The 14,898-nt window shown below is 47.7% G+C and overlaps 1 long non-coding RNA gene across 1 annotated transcript in view; it reads left to right on the top strand.

Moving 5' to 3' along the window:
- The window catches only part of LOC137517843 (uncharacterized), a 45,046-nt gene that overhangs the window by 291 nt on the left and 29,857 nt on the right, over nt 1–14,898 (top strand). Inside the window, exon 2 of the long non-coding RNA XR_011020688.1 lies at nt 11,797–11,970. This is a non-coding gene — a long non-coding RNA (uncharacterized lncRNA). The remainder of the gene's footprint in view (nt 1–11,796; nt 11,971–14,898) is intronic.

The following is a 14,898-nucleotide window of genomic DNA, read 5'->3' on the forward strand; positions in this document are numbered from 1 at the left end:
CATCATGCCATTTACATGGTGTGAAACGTCAAAAAAAAAAAAATCACTAGCATATAGCGATTTTGTAAAGAGATCTTCAGGCTTATTTTATGCCTAGTACACACCATACAATTTTCTGTAAGATTTTTCGGTACTTTTCCGTTAGCTGGGCGTATTCGGCAGGTGGCGCTAATTACATTAATAGTTCAAGTAACAAAAGTGTTAATGTAACCAATTGTATTGTGTTTTTACTGGGAGTCTCGCTGCAGCCAAATGTATTGTAAAAAGTAAGTTTATTAAATTAAAATTAAGCCGGCGGCTTATTTTGTGAGCGGCTTTGACTCTCGCTCTTCTCCCCCTTGCCCTCTCTCCTATACAATACTGGCAGTCGGCGGGGACATGCGTGTCCCTCCAGAGATGTTCGTTGTGGCAGGGAATCCTGGTTGTTTTCTTGCGACGAACAACTCTGGGGGAACACACGTGCCTCCCGACTGCCAGTGTTCTATAGGAGAGAGGCAGAATACAATACAATCGGTTACATTAACACTTTTGTTACGTGAACTATTAATGTAATTAGCGCCACCTGCCGGATGCGCCCGGCTAACGGAAAAGTACAGATTTTTCTGTTATGCTGGGGATACACAGTACGTTTCTGTTCTGATAATATTCAGCTGGACCGATCAAGCCACTCCACCCCGCGCCCGCTCGATTCCCGCCGGCGGACAATGGCAGGGAATCGAGCAGCTGATAAGGACCGCCGGCGGGGACGAGCGGGGATCAATCCGCGCGGACGAGCGGGGACGCGGCGGGGGTCGATCCGGCGGCTAATCGGCCGCCACATCAACCCATGTATGCCCAGCATTAGATTTTCTGTAATTAGATTATTTTCTGTAAAGTACTGGTAGAGACTGGTCATTATCTCTGGTGCATTGTCTTCTGGTTATTTCCTGCTGAGTAGAACTAATTGCTCAGCAGATAGATGGTTAGATAATTTCCAACATGTTGGAAATTATTTATCTGACAGGTAAATCTAATGCTGTGTACACACACTCGATGCCCAGCTCGATTCCTGTCCGCTCGATTATTTCCGATCACGTTTCAATGATTGTTAGGTCGATTCTCATGTAAAGTATGCCAAATCGACCTAACGATCCATCAAATCGCGAATTGGACATGTCGGAACGAATCGAGCGGCCGGGAATCGAGCGGGGCATCGAGTGCGGGAACGCACCGTGTGTACCCAGCATTAGGCTTCTTTCACACTAAGACGTTGTGTTAGGTGGTATGTTAAGGTCGCATAACGTGCACCTAACGCAACGCATGGTGGTGGTGGCAGAGGACGTTAGCAAAGAGCCACGTGAGCGGAACACTCCGCATCACAGGGTCCCGCCAGTGACGTCAGCACAGTGCAGTGAATATTAATTAGCCATGTGGCTAATCACTGTGCCTGTGCAAGCAGGCTAACGCGGCAAAGCCGCTCTAACGCCGTAGCATGCTGCACTTTAGATTGACGTGCAGCGTTACAATGTAACGCAACGTGGGCACTGTGAACAGCCCATTGCAGTTACATTGCTGTGCGTTGGGGAGCGTTACAGGCTGCACTAACGTGCGCCTGTAACGTCTCACTGTGAAAGCAGCCTAAAGGTAGCCATACACTGGTCGATTTGCCATCAGATCGACCAACAGATAGATCCCTCTCTGATCGAAACTGATCAGAGAGGGATCGTATGGCTGCCATCGATTCACCATCTGTGAAGCTGCCGCCGCCCCCCCTGCATACATTACCTGTTCTGCCGGCGCATGTCACCGCTGCTCCTTCTGGGTTCTGGCAGGCTTCACTGCTTTCTGTCCCGACAGGAAGTTTAAACAGTAGAGCTGGAGGTCGCTCTGACGTCATCGCCGGGGACCGGGACGGACCTGCGGCGAACGGCTGCGGGCAGAGCTTCGGGCAAGGGACGTCCTGGGAGCTTGGAGCTGGAGGAAGCCCCCGGTAAGTACCATTTATTTTACTATTTCTCCCCTAATGACTCCATTAAAGCGGTATCGTCACCATAAAAATCAAATTTCAACAGCAACTGGTCTGAGTGTATTAAGTGATAAAGATACTAATCCTGCATTCAAAACTTTCAAAACTTTTTCTGCTGTTATGATTTGGAGTTATCATATACCTTAGGAGCACTGGCTCTTTAGTAGTCGGTGCCAAAGAATTGCATGCTGGGGGTTCTTTTTATCTATAATCTATTCCTCCTCTTCCCTTTATTCCCCTGCCAGCTGCTTATCTGAAACCTGATCCCCTACTCATTTGTGTTTACAAGCAACGCTGAGGCAACTCAGCGATTGGAGTAGACAAGAAAAAAAATAAAGGGCAGAAATGACATCACGAGTTAGCCTTAACTGTGGGCAAAAGACATGGCCCCCACCAGGAACAGAATTCTCGTCATTTACTATATAACATTCACTGAAATCAAAACATGGACAGTATAATACATGTGTTATGCAAGTAGCTCAAGTATTTATCTACCTATATATGTGTTTTTTTCCCCTGGCATGGTATGGCTGATCGTACTGCTTTAAAGGAAACCAGAGATGAACGCTTTGGCACAAAATAAACATATCCCCTGATAGATTTTACATAATAAATACTATACCTGGCATTTAAAAACCTGTAAAATCATATAAGGCTTTGTACACCTTATATGATCTTCCCCTCAGCACTATATGTCACACTCCTCTATCCACCATTCACAACCTCCCTATATTTATTCAGCCCCTACACTCCACATCCTCCCTCTAAGCTCCTCCCATCTTCCCATATAGGTCCATAATATACGCTGCACATATCATCCTCCCTCTAGGCTCCTCCCATCTTCCCATATAGGTCCATAATATACGCTGCACATACCATTATAGTGATTATATTTTACTTAATTTTCCTATGCTAAATAATCCGATTTTCACCCAGTGGCTCCCCTCATTCCCCTTCACAAATAGTTACCTTCCCCCCAAAATTCATATATCCAAATAAAGAAATTGAATGTATGTTTATCATGTTGTGTCTAAATCACATACCAAATGCGTGCCTTTTGTCCCTATCAGTGTACTCCTACCTCTACTGCCTGAAGAAGCGGGTATAGACCTGCGAAACGCGTTGTAAGCAATACCCTGGAGTGTACCAATAAATTTACTTTTTGTTGATATACACAGTTTCCTGTGTCTGCTTGAAGGAGGTAAGTCCACCACTGCCTCCTAAGCAATTTTTAATATTTTAAATACTGTTTTTATACTTTTGGCGCCTCTGTTCAGTTACATACTACATTTCTAAAAACCTCTTATGAATAACATATATAGATAAAAAAAAAAGTTTTTCAATATACCCTTACATTAGCATCGCCTCCCATCTCATCACTGCTCTCTGTGATGCTTTGAATATACAGACCAAGAAAGCAGAGCCAGAAGGGGGCAGGCTTGGGCTTAAAAAATACATCAGAGAAGACAGACTCAGCTATAATGATTCCTGAGCAAAGCCAGACTGAATGCTCAGTCGGGGATTTTATCAGGGCTGATAACAAGCAAGCTGAGCAGTGAAGGATTAAACAGAGAGCAGGGTAGGTGCTTTCTCTAATATTCCCACTGATATATATGGTGAAATACATGAGGGTGCTTCGTCTCTGGTTCACTTTAATGCTCTAGAGCAGCGCTGTCCAACTGGCGGCCCGCGGGCCGCATCCGGCCCGCCAGGCCACCTGCCGCTGCCCGCTCGTCTCCCTGAGATGCAGGCATGGCTTGCGCTATCGGCGCCATGCCTGCTCCCTCTTATAGTGGCCTCTCCTGTGTCCCCGCTGCCTCACAGCTCAGACCTCACAGATTGCGGCAACTGAGGTAAACAGAGTGCGCATGGTACTCACATACACGAGAACGTCACATGCGGAAGTGACATCATTAGTGACTTCCGCATGTGACGTTCCTCCGCGCGGTTGCCATGCGCACTCTGCCTGCTTCAGTCGCCACGATCTGTGAGGTCTGAGCTGTGGGGCAGCGGCAGCGGGGACACAGGAGAGGTAACGGGCGAGGCACTGGACACCTCGCTATCTAATTGGTGGGGGCACCTGTCACTATCTAGCTGGGGGGGCACATGTCACTATCTAGCTAGGAGGACACCTGTCACTATCTAGCTGGGGGGACACCTGTCACTATCTAGCTGGGGGGGGGCACCTGTAACTATCTAGCTGGGGGGACACCTGTCACTATCTAGCTGGGGGGACACCTATCACTATCTAGCTGGGGGGACACCTATCACTATCTAGCTGGGGGGACACCTATCACTATCTAGCTGGGGAGACACCTATCACTATCTAGCTGGGGGGACACCTATCACTATCTAGCTGGGGAGACACCTATCACTATCTAGCTGGGGGGACACCTGTCACTATCTAGCTGGGGGGACACCTGTCACTATCTAGCTGGGGGGGGGGGGCACCTGTAACTATCTAGCTGGGGGGACACCTGTCACTATCTAGCTGGGGGGACACCTGTCACTATCTAGCTGGGGGGACACCTGTCACTATCTAGCTGGGGGGACACCTATCACTATCTAGCTGGGGGGACACCTGTCACTATCTAGCTGGGGGGACACCTGTCACTATCTAGCTGGGGGGACACCTGTCACTATCTAGCTGGGGGGACACCTGTCACTATCTAGCTGGGAGGACACCTGTCACTATCTAGCTGGGGGGACACCTGTCACTATCTAGCTGGGGGGACACCTGTCACTTGCAAAGAGATAAAAACAGGGAACACCAAGAGCCCCAATAGTGTAATTCGTACTGGACAAGGTGGCAATAAGTTTGTATTGCTAGATACTCACAAGTCAGGGTCACCAGCAGGCAACCACTGTAAAGGCAAGAGGGGAGATTGTCCTGACCCCACTCAGGATTAAGAAGTCACTCTCTGTAGACAGGAAGAAAGGGTAGCAACCCTCCACCAAGGGTGGACTCAAAATTGTATACAATGAACAGAGGTGCCAAAAGTATAAGATTACATTAAATGAGCTTAAAAACCAACTTAAATGGCAAAATTGTCACTATCTAACTGGGGGGACACCTGTCACTATCTAACTGGGGGGGTGCACCTGTCACTACCTCAACTGGGGGGGGGGCACCTGTCACTAACTGGGGGGCACCTGTCACTATCTAACTGGGTGGGCACCTGTCACTATATAACTGGGGGGGGGCACCTGTCACTACCTCAGCTGAAGGGGGGACACCTGTCACTATCTAACTGGGGGGCACCCGTCACTACCTCATCTGGGGGGACACCTGTCACTATCTAACTGGGGGGGGCACCTGTCATTACCTCAGCTGAGGGGGGAGGACACCTGTCACTAACTGGGGGGGGGGGGGGGGCACCTGTCACTACCTCATCTGGCCACACCACAGCATCACCGCCAGCCCGGCCACAGCAGCACTGCAAGGCATTTCATCCCACACATCATCCCCAATCCGGCCAAAAACACTATTGCCAGGCCAGCCAGGCACAGCAGCCAGTAGAGGAGAATTTAGAAGCCAGGTGAGAGGTGTCTACCATATTAAAGGGGCATTCTGCTTATTTATGTGAAAAGCTGTCTATTTATGTGCCTCATGAATCCTGAATTTGTTGTGCTGGGGGACTCATGATTGCTGAATGTGTCTTGTTGGGAGCCTCATGCTTTGTTGGGGGCCTCATGATTGCTAAATTTGTCTTGTTAGGGGCATCATGATTGCTGAATGTGTCTTGTTGGGGGCCTCATGATTGCAGAATTTGTCTTGTTGGGGGCCTCATGATTTGTTGGGGGCCTTATGATTGCTGAATTTGTCTTGTTGGGGGTCACATGATTGCGAACTACGAGACTATGGAAAAGCTGAATCATCATCATGAGACAATAGCATTAAACCTACTTTTTTAGCTTTTTAAAACGGAAAATAAAACTGGGAGGTTCTAAAAAAAACACATTTTCAGGAGTAGGATGGATGAAATTGTTTATCTTCACAGTTTATTTTCAACTTGGATTTTCCATAATGTTCATGTATGAGTTAAAACGTTTGTATGTAGTTTAAATTGCTGTTGCCACTTTGCGATAGATAAATGACTTTTGGGTTGCAGTTTGGGCACTCGGCCTCCAAAAGGTTCGCAACCACTGTTCTAATCTAATGTCCCACATTGCTAAGTTCATGTAAATTTGTCTCCACCCGTGGCCACACCCGCATTCTGGTCCATGGCCACTCCAATTTTTCGGCACGGCGCGCTATGAGCACCGCTCTACGCACAACGGGACCCTTATGGTTTTTGGCGGTTTTCGCCACACAACTTCACCAAAATCTTAACCACCCTGGCGTTCTATTAAGATCGCCAGGGTGGCTGCGGGAGGGGTTTTTTTAAATAAAAAAAAAAACTATTGCATGCAGCCAACTTAAAGTTGGCTGCATGAAAGCCCACTAGAGGGCGCTCCGGAGGCGTTCTTCTGATCGCCTCCGGCGGCCAAAAGTAACACGGAAGGCCGCAATGAGCGGCCTTCCGTGTTTTGTTTACTTCGTCGCCATGGCGACGAGCGGAGTGACGTCATGGACGTCAGCCGACGTCCTGACATCAGCCGCCTCCGATCCAACCCTTAGCGCTGGCCGGAACTATTTGTTCCGGCTGCGCAGGGCTCAGGAGGCTGGGGGGACCCTCTTTCGCCGCTGCTCGCTGGCAAAGTGCTGGCTGCGTGTGCTGCACTTTATTTCATTAAAATCGGCCCAGCAGGACCTGAGCGGCACCCTCTGGCGGTAATGGATGAGCTGAGCTCGTCCATACCGCTAAGGTGGTTAAATAGCATTTTGTGGAAAGTGCTGCCAATCTAATTGTCCTTTAATTGCACATTTTTCCGGGGTGGGGGGGGGGGGGGGGGGGGGAATATGTCTGCGGCTCTAGCAAGAACCTTCGGCCCTCCACCATTGGGTCTGAAAAAAAAATGTCCCTCCATGCCCGTGAAGTTGGACAGCACTGCTCTAGAGCACAGTTCCCCTACCATGTCCTCAAGGCCAACCAACAGTACATGTTTTGCAGAAAACCACAAACATGCACAGGTGAGGTAATTAGTGTTTCAGCAGAGCTGATTATCTACCTCTGAGCATTTCCACAAAACATGCACTGTTGGTGGGCCTTGAGGACAGGGTTGGGGAACTCTGCTAGAGTTGTAGAGGAGGTAAAGTGGGGGGGAGGAGTCTCCCAATGATCCTCTCCGCTGATCTGATGACTTTTTTGCATTTGAACCTTCGCTTATCATTTTCTTTCGCTTCATTTTCTTAAATGATAATCGATAAGTCATTCATTTTGAACAACTTCCATATGACGAGACAAATAACATTTATATTGTGCTTTTCTCCTGGTGGACTCAAAGCGCCAGAGCTGCAGCCGCTAGGATGCACTCTATAAGCAGTAGTAGTGTTAGGGCCTTTTTCCACTGCACAGCTGAATCGCAAAATCGTGAATCGCTAGTGATTTTTAAATCGCTAGGGCTGCTACTTTATCATAGAAATCATGAGAAGTATTTTCCACTATAGTGATTCGATTTGTAAATCGCAATCGCTTTCTGGGTATTTTTAGCGGGATATTAAAATGCAAATGAAAAATCGCAATCCCATAACAAAATTAATGAAAAATCGCTGGTGTTTGTGATGGCTAGTGGAAAAGGGCACTGGGAGTCTTGCCCAAGGTCTCCTACTGAATAGGGACAGCTTACTAAACTGGAAGAGACAAGTTTCGAACCCTGGTCTCCTGTGTCAGAGCCCTTAAAGTGGACCCAAATTAAAAATACAAGATTTCAGAAATAAAATCTATTTTCTAAATTATAATAATAAATAGCAGCCTTTTTTCAGCTGTACGATGACAAAAAGAAAATATTTTACATTTATTGGAGGAACCCCTCCCTTCCTTTCAAATTGCCGGGACATAATCCGGCAAACTGGTGGAGTAGGTGGTGTCCGGCAATGGAGGAATTGCTAATGGCTGCCCCCAGTATAACCCTAGTAATGAAAAGAGAAGGGTGAAAAGCATGCACTGAAATGCGCATAGGCTTGAAGGAATGTTTATTTATCTTTGTATGTGTCAGAGTGGTGCAACGAAATATTTTTAATAAAAAAAAATGTTTGGTTTGGGTCCGCTTTAACCATTACATTATCCAGCTACATAGGACATGTGTAAGCAGCTTTATGGCCTAGTGCACACCAGAGCGGTTCTGCTGCGGTTTGCGATCCGCTTGCGGGTGCGGATCCGCCAGGGTATTGTATTTCAATGGACTGGTGCACACCAGAGCGGGAGGCGTTTTGCAGAAACGCATACTCCCGGGCTGCTGCAGATTTTGGATTGCGGATGTGTTTCTGCCTCAATGTTAAGTATAGGAAAAACGCAAACCGCTCTGAAAAACGGCACTTCAGAGCGGTTTGCCAGGCGTTTTTTGTTACAGTAGATGTTCAGTAACAGCTTTTTTGTAACAATACATGAAATCTACTACACCAAAAACGCTTCACAAAACCGCAAAATGCTAGCTGAAACGCTACAGAAAAAGAAGAAAAAGCGTTTCAAAATCTGCTAGCATTTTGCGGATCTGCTAGCGGTTTTTGGTGTGCACCAGGCCTATGGTGCAGATCCGCAAAATGCTGGCAGATTTTGAAACGCTTTTTCTTCTTTTTCTGTAGTGTTTCAGCTAGCATTTTGCGGTTTTGTGAAGCGTTTTTGGTGTAGTAGATTTCATGTATTGTTACAGTAAAGCTGTTACTGAACAGCTACTGTAACAAAAAACGCCTGGCAAACCGCTCTGAAGTGCCGTTTTTCAGAGCGGTTTGCGTTTTTCCTATACTTAACATTGAGGCAGAAACGCATCCGCAATCCAAAATCTGCAGCAGCCCGGGAGTATGCGTTTCTACAAAACGCCTCCCGCTCTGGTGTGCACCAGCCCATTGAAATACATTACCCTAGCACATCTGCACCCGCAAGCGGATCGCAAACCGCAGCAGAACCGCTCTGGTGTGCACTAGGCCTATGTGTTGGTAACAGGTCCAAGGATCCCTTTTTTCAGGTCACCAAACTGATCATTTAGCATTGGATCAGCCAACTGTGGAGGACTTATTAGCCTGAATTGCCCAGATTTAGTGTGTATCCAGATTCTTGGAGAATTATACATTGCTTATTATAAAAGCATTGCCATGTGTTCCCGCTGACTCAGATACTGCCAGGTAAACACCCATGCCAATGGGTCATCTTCCCCAACAGCTGCTTACAATGTGTGATGATGAATGCAGTACAATGAGCTCACCTGAAAGGCTGAAACTAAATAGGTGCAAACTAGTCGGGCCAGTTTGGAATCATACATTATGTGTAGCAGCATAAAATAAATCCCATAAAACTTGGATGGAATTTAACGTGCTGGAAATAACATGGTGATGACGGCGGCCATTTTACCTGTGGAATGAGAGCCTGACCTGGACAGTGGGGTCGGGAGCCGACCAGAGGTCTGGCAAAGGGCAGGGGACCTGGCGGAAGTAAACGCAGTCCGCGGATGGCGTCCTCCGTGGATACAGAATAAACACAGGTACTGCACTTTTGTTTTTAAAATTTTCACCTCGTAAGTCCTTTAAGCAGTGTTCCCCAACCCTGTCCTCAAGGCCCACCAACAGTGCATGTTTTGTGGAAATCCACAGAGGTAGTTAATCAATAATCAGCTCTGCTGAGATGCTAATTACCTCACCTGTGCATGTTTGTGGTTTTCTGCAAAACATGTACTGTTGGTGGGCCTTAAGGACAGGGTTGGGGAACTCTGCTTTAAAGAGTTACGGTAACCTTCAGGTATGCAAGTGACATTTTCTGTCTTGTCCGATTTTAGCGTAAGCCGCATTGATCAGGATTTACAGCCCTAAAGCTCTTTCCTAAAACGGGATAGATAAAAAAAGGGTCAATAGTTCATATATTTTAGCTACCTGCGCTTGCGCTGCACCTCTGCTTTGGGCGAGGTGCGGACTGGTGTCCTCCGGGGCATCTCACACTGTATGGTTTACTCCCTGTGTGGGCTGTACCACCCTGTTTGCATAAGTTGCTTGTAAAAGCATAGACTCCATTGAGGTGGGGAGCTGCGCCTGATATGTGTGCGCTTCCCCACTTTGATTGATGGGGTTCAGTTAAACAATAGTTATAAGTGGAGTAAATTTTGCTGCATTATGGTAACATGCTAACAGTAGTTAAGGTTTGGGCTACAATTGTAGATAGGTGGCATATCTAATTTTGGATTTTGGCTATGCCATGCGCTGCGGCCACCGCAGCATTGACTCTGGGTCCATGTGTTGGACGTCTGCGGCTTTTGCACTGCCTCCGTCGAATCCGGCTGCTTTGTGGTGGCTCCTGCCCCTTCCCCTGGGCCTGCGTGCGGGGGGGGGAGGGCGGGTTGTGGCGGATGCGCCGGGCGCGCTATTGGTCGGTGCGCCTGTCGTGTCTGCCTGCCCCGCCCCCCCGCTCGCGTTGGCCCTGGGGTGGGGGCGGGAGATGCCGGGCGTTGCGGCTGGATTGGGCGGCGGCCCGCATTTACCTGCAGCGTCATCGCTGCAATGACACGCCTCCTGAAGAAGCCGGCAGACCCAGCGAAATCGATTAAGGACGCCGTCCTCCGCCATGACGGTGCCTCCTCCATGCTCCTAAGCCGCCATACCCGGGCTCCTGGCTCCCATCTCCCACACAGCCACTTCTTCTACAGCCACATTGAATTTGAATGGAGTTTCCCTTCAGTTGCTCAGCACCACAGGTCGTCAACAACTGCACCTAAGGACACAGTAAGAGCCCTCTGGGCATATGTTGTGCCAACAAACCCAGCAATATTTGTTTGGCTACACACAGACGCATTGTTGACGCTATTCATATGTGAACTGCTACTATATGTGCTTCCGTGATCTGCATGATTGACTGGCTCTCACACACTGCCTGCTGATGCTATCTACATGTGAACTGCTGCTTCATGTGCCTTTGTCGCTGATGCTTCTATATGTGAATTGCTGCCTATGTGCTTCTGTCACCTACATGACTAACTGCAGTGGCATAGCTATGGAGCTCGGGGCCCCGGTGCGAGTTTTACATTGGGCCCCCCCCAAGCACTCTATACGTAACAATTGATACGGCGCACCAAAACCTGCCAAGGTCATCTACAGTATTAGAGGTGCAAGAAGGGGATGGGGAACAGTTTGTTAATGATTACTACCATTCAAAGCATCTATAGAAGTGATTATTTCCACCTCAGGACCAATAAACAGCTTATACTTTGGTTTAGTAAGGGCCCCATGAGGCCCCTCTGGCCCAAGGGCCCCGATGCGGTCGCTACCTCTGCAACCCCTATTGCTACGCCCCTGACTAACTAGCACCTACACATCGCTTATGTTACATTGATATATACTGCTGTGGTGGTCAAAGAGCCTATGGAAACAGGAAGTATCCGGCTTGCCTTGGTGTAATGTTCTGTATGCACACGCTGTGCTGAATACTGAGCTCTATATGATACAGAATAATTATCTACTGAACACTGCTGAGGATTTTTTCCATGTGCACATGTCCCCAATGGCCATAACCAATTAAGTGGATAGGAGTGGGGGTATATGGGGTTCGGGGAGGGATTGGCTCGGGCTGCATGGGGGTTGGGTTACCGTGGCGGAATTTTATATATTTTTTGATATCCTGATGTTTTGCAAGTATTAAATAAAGTTTTGTACTTTTATAACAAGATTTGTCTTCAATCAGGCCATACCCCTCCTTTACTCTATCTCACAGTTTTTTATCTGGAAATAACATGTCGATGACGGCGGCCATTTTACCTGTGGAATGAGAGCCTGACCCAGACAGTGGGGTCGGGAGCCGACCGGAGGTCTGGCAAAGGGCAGGGGACCTGGCGGAAGTAAACGCAGTCCGCGGATGGCGTCCTCCGTGGATACAGAATAAACACAGGTACTGCACTTTTGTTTTTAAAATTTTCACCTCGTAAGTCCTTTAAGCAGTGTTCCCCAACCCTGTCCTCAAGGCCCACCAACAGTGCATGTTTTGTGGAAATCCACAGAGGTAGTTAATCAGCTCTGATGCTAATTACCTCACCTGTGCATGTTTGTGGTTTTCTGCAAAACATGTACTGTTGGTGGGCCTTGAGGACAGGGTTGGGGAACTCTGCTTTAAAGAGTTACGGTAACCTTCAGGTATGCAAGTGACATTTTCTGTCTTGTCCGATTTTAGCGTAAGCCGCATTGATCAGGATTTACAGCCCTAAAGCTCTTTCCTAAAACGGGATAGATAAAAAAAGGGTCAATAGTTCATATATTTTAGCTCTGAGACTCTTGAGAGACTGCAATTAAGCAATGACAATAAAACATAAAATCTGCTTTGTAAATGTTTAAAGGGAACCAGAGATCCTGTAAAGAAAATAAGTTATACATACCTGGGGCTTCCTCCAGCCCCATACGTGCTGATCGATCCCACGCCGCCATCCACCGCTGCCCGCAACTACGAGAACCGGATCCCATCAGTGATGTAATCGGAGACGGGCTACGCAGGAGAAGTGCGCCCTCTACGTATCTTTCCATACAGCGCTGCAGAGATACGCAAAGACGCACCTCTGCTACGCTAGACTGGCTCCGACTGGCGGCAGAGCAGGGTTCTCGGTTCTCATAGCTGTGGGCAGCGCTGGACGGCGGCGTGGGATCGATCAGTGCTTATGGGGCTGGAGGAAGCCCCAGGTATGTATAACTTCTTTTCTTTACAGGATCTCTGGTTCTCTTTAAAGGGAACCTAAAACAAACCTTAAAAAAAAGAGTTCCAATTGCCTTGGGTTTCGACCAGCCCCTGCAGCCGCCCTGTGTCCGCGCCGGGACAAAACGATTCTCCGGTCCCCCGCGGTGGCTCATTTTTTATTTTGCTGATGGAGCAGGTGCAGTGGCCAGCAACAGGCTCAGTCGGTAAAATTGAGACTGAGCTGCGGAGGGGAACCGGAGGATTATTCAGTGGGCACAGGGTGGTTGCAGGGGCTGGTCAAAGCCCCAGTTAAGTGAAACTCTTTTTTTAAGGTTTGCTTTAGGTTCCCTTTGAACAAGACAAAACCATGGGATATCTCAAAAAAGTCATTTTTAGGAGTAGGAGCATAGAATTATATAATTTAATTTGTATATTTTTACCTGGCGTTCGCTTTAAGGCCCCGTTTACACTTGCGTGCTGCGTTGCCCCGTGTTACGCATCTCCACCGCAAGGGCCATGCAAGTCTATGGAGACTTGCACAATTCACACATTGTGACATGGTGCGCCAGGAGTATCCAGGTCACCGCATTCCCGACGCAAAGTCTGCAGCCCATTACCACACAATCCGTGCCTACCGCACAGATTATGCAGCAATGCAAGTCAATGAGCGATGCAGCAAGTGTGAATGACGGCAGCGTGGTGCGGACTGACAGACCCCAGTGATGTACTTCCTGCCCAGCAAGTAGTACGTCACTGGGGGCAACGCTATGCACATGACCCTGTCGCCACACTGTGGCTGATCTCTGTGGTGCAGTGATGTGGTGGCAGGCTCCCCTGCTGCGCAATCACCGCACCGCTTAGGTGTAAAACTAGTCTAAGTGAAAGTGTCATCATTATAAGTGCAACTCCTCCTTCAAAAATGCATTCATAATAGTAGTTAAAGGAAACCAGAGATGTCCAAATATAAAGATTTTATCCTGACCCGGGGCTTCCTCTAGCCCCATAAGCACGGATGTGTCCCTCACCATCCTCCCTGGTGTCTCCGTTCAGCCGTGGGTCCCCAGTTCGAATTCCCAGCCAGGTCAACATCTGCAAGGAGTTTGTATGTTCTCCCCGTGTCTGTGTGGGTTTCTTTCAGGCAGTCTGGTTTCCTCCCACATCCCCAAAACATACAGATAACTTAATTAGCTTCCCCCTAAATTGGCCCTAGACCAGGCATGGGCAAACTTGGCCCTCCAGCTGTTAAGGAACTACAAGTCCCACAATGCATTTGCCTTTATGAGTCATGACTGTGGCTGTAAGACTCCTGCAATGCATTGTGGGACTTGTAGTTCCTTAACAGCTGGAAGGCCAAGTTTGCCCATGCCTGCCCTAGGCTATGAAACATGCTCTACACGATATATACATAGATATGACTATGGTAGGGACTAGATTGTGAGCCCCTCTGAGGGACAGTTAAGGCTCGTACACACGTCGAATTTTTCCAAATGACCGGTCATTTGGACATCAAATAGGGCCAGGGCCGGCGCTACCATAGAGGCAAAGGAGGCAGCTGCCCCAGGGCCCCAGAGCTTGTAGGGGCCCCCAGTGGCTACAAGAGGAAAACAAATTTTTCAAATCGGCCTTATAGTTTTTGAGAAAATCGATTTTAAAGTTTCAAAGGAAAAAAAATACACATTTAAAAACCTGCCGACTTTAATGGTTAATAGCAAATCCACCTTAAATGCTAGAAACCCTAAATTTGCAGGATATGTTAAGGAGATCATTAGGAATAAGAGGAAAAAACAATTTTTCAAAAAGACCTTATAGTTTTTGAGAAAATCGATTTAAAGTTTTGAAGGAAAAAAGTATACTTTTAAATGCGGTAAATGTCACTTTTAGTAGCAAACCTAACGGTAGTGTAATTTTACATGCATCAAACGAAAGCGCAATAAATTTCCTGACGGGGTTTCCAGGGGGTCTATACGCAGCCGCTCCGCTTTGGCCAGAGATCGCTATACAGCCGCAATATGGCTCTATGAAGATCCCTGGCATTTTTTCCTATTTTCCCATTTTTTTTTATTTATGTTTAGAGTGTGGGAAATTTTTTAAACAAAAAATTATGTGGGGTCCCCCCTCCTGAAACTTTTTAACCCCTTGTCCCCCATGCAGGCT

The sequence above is a fragment of the Hyperolius riggenbachi genome, chromosome 5 (assembly GCF_040937935.1).
Source record: "Hyperolius riggenbachi isolate aHypRig1 chromosome 5, aHypRig1.pri, whole genome shotgun sequence".
In the NCBI taxonomy this organism is placed as follows: Eukaryota; Metazoa; Chordata; class Amphibia; order Anura; family Hyperoliidae; genus Hyperolius; species Hyperolius riggenbachi.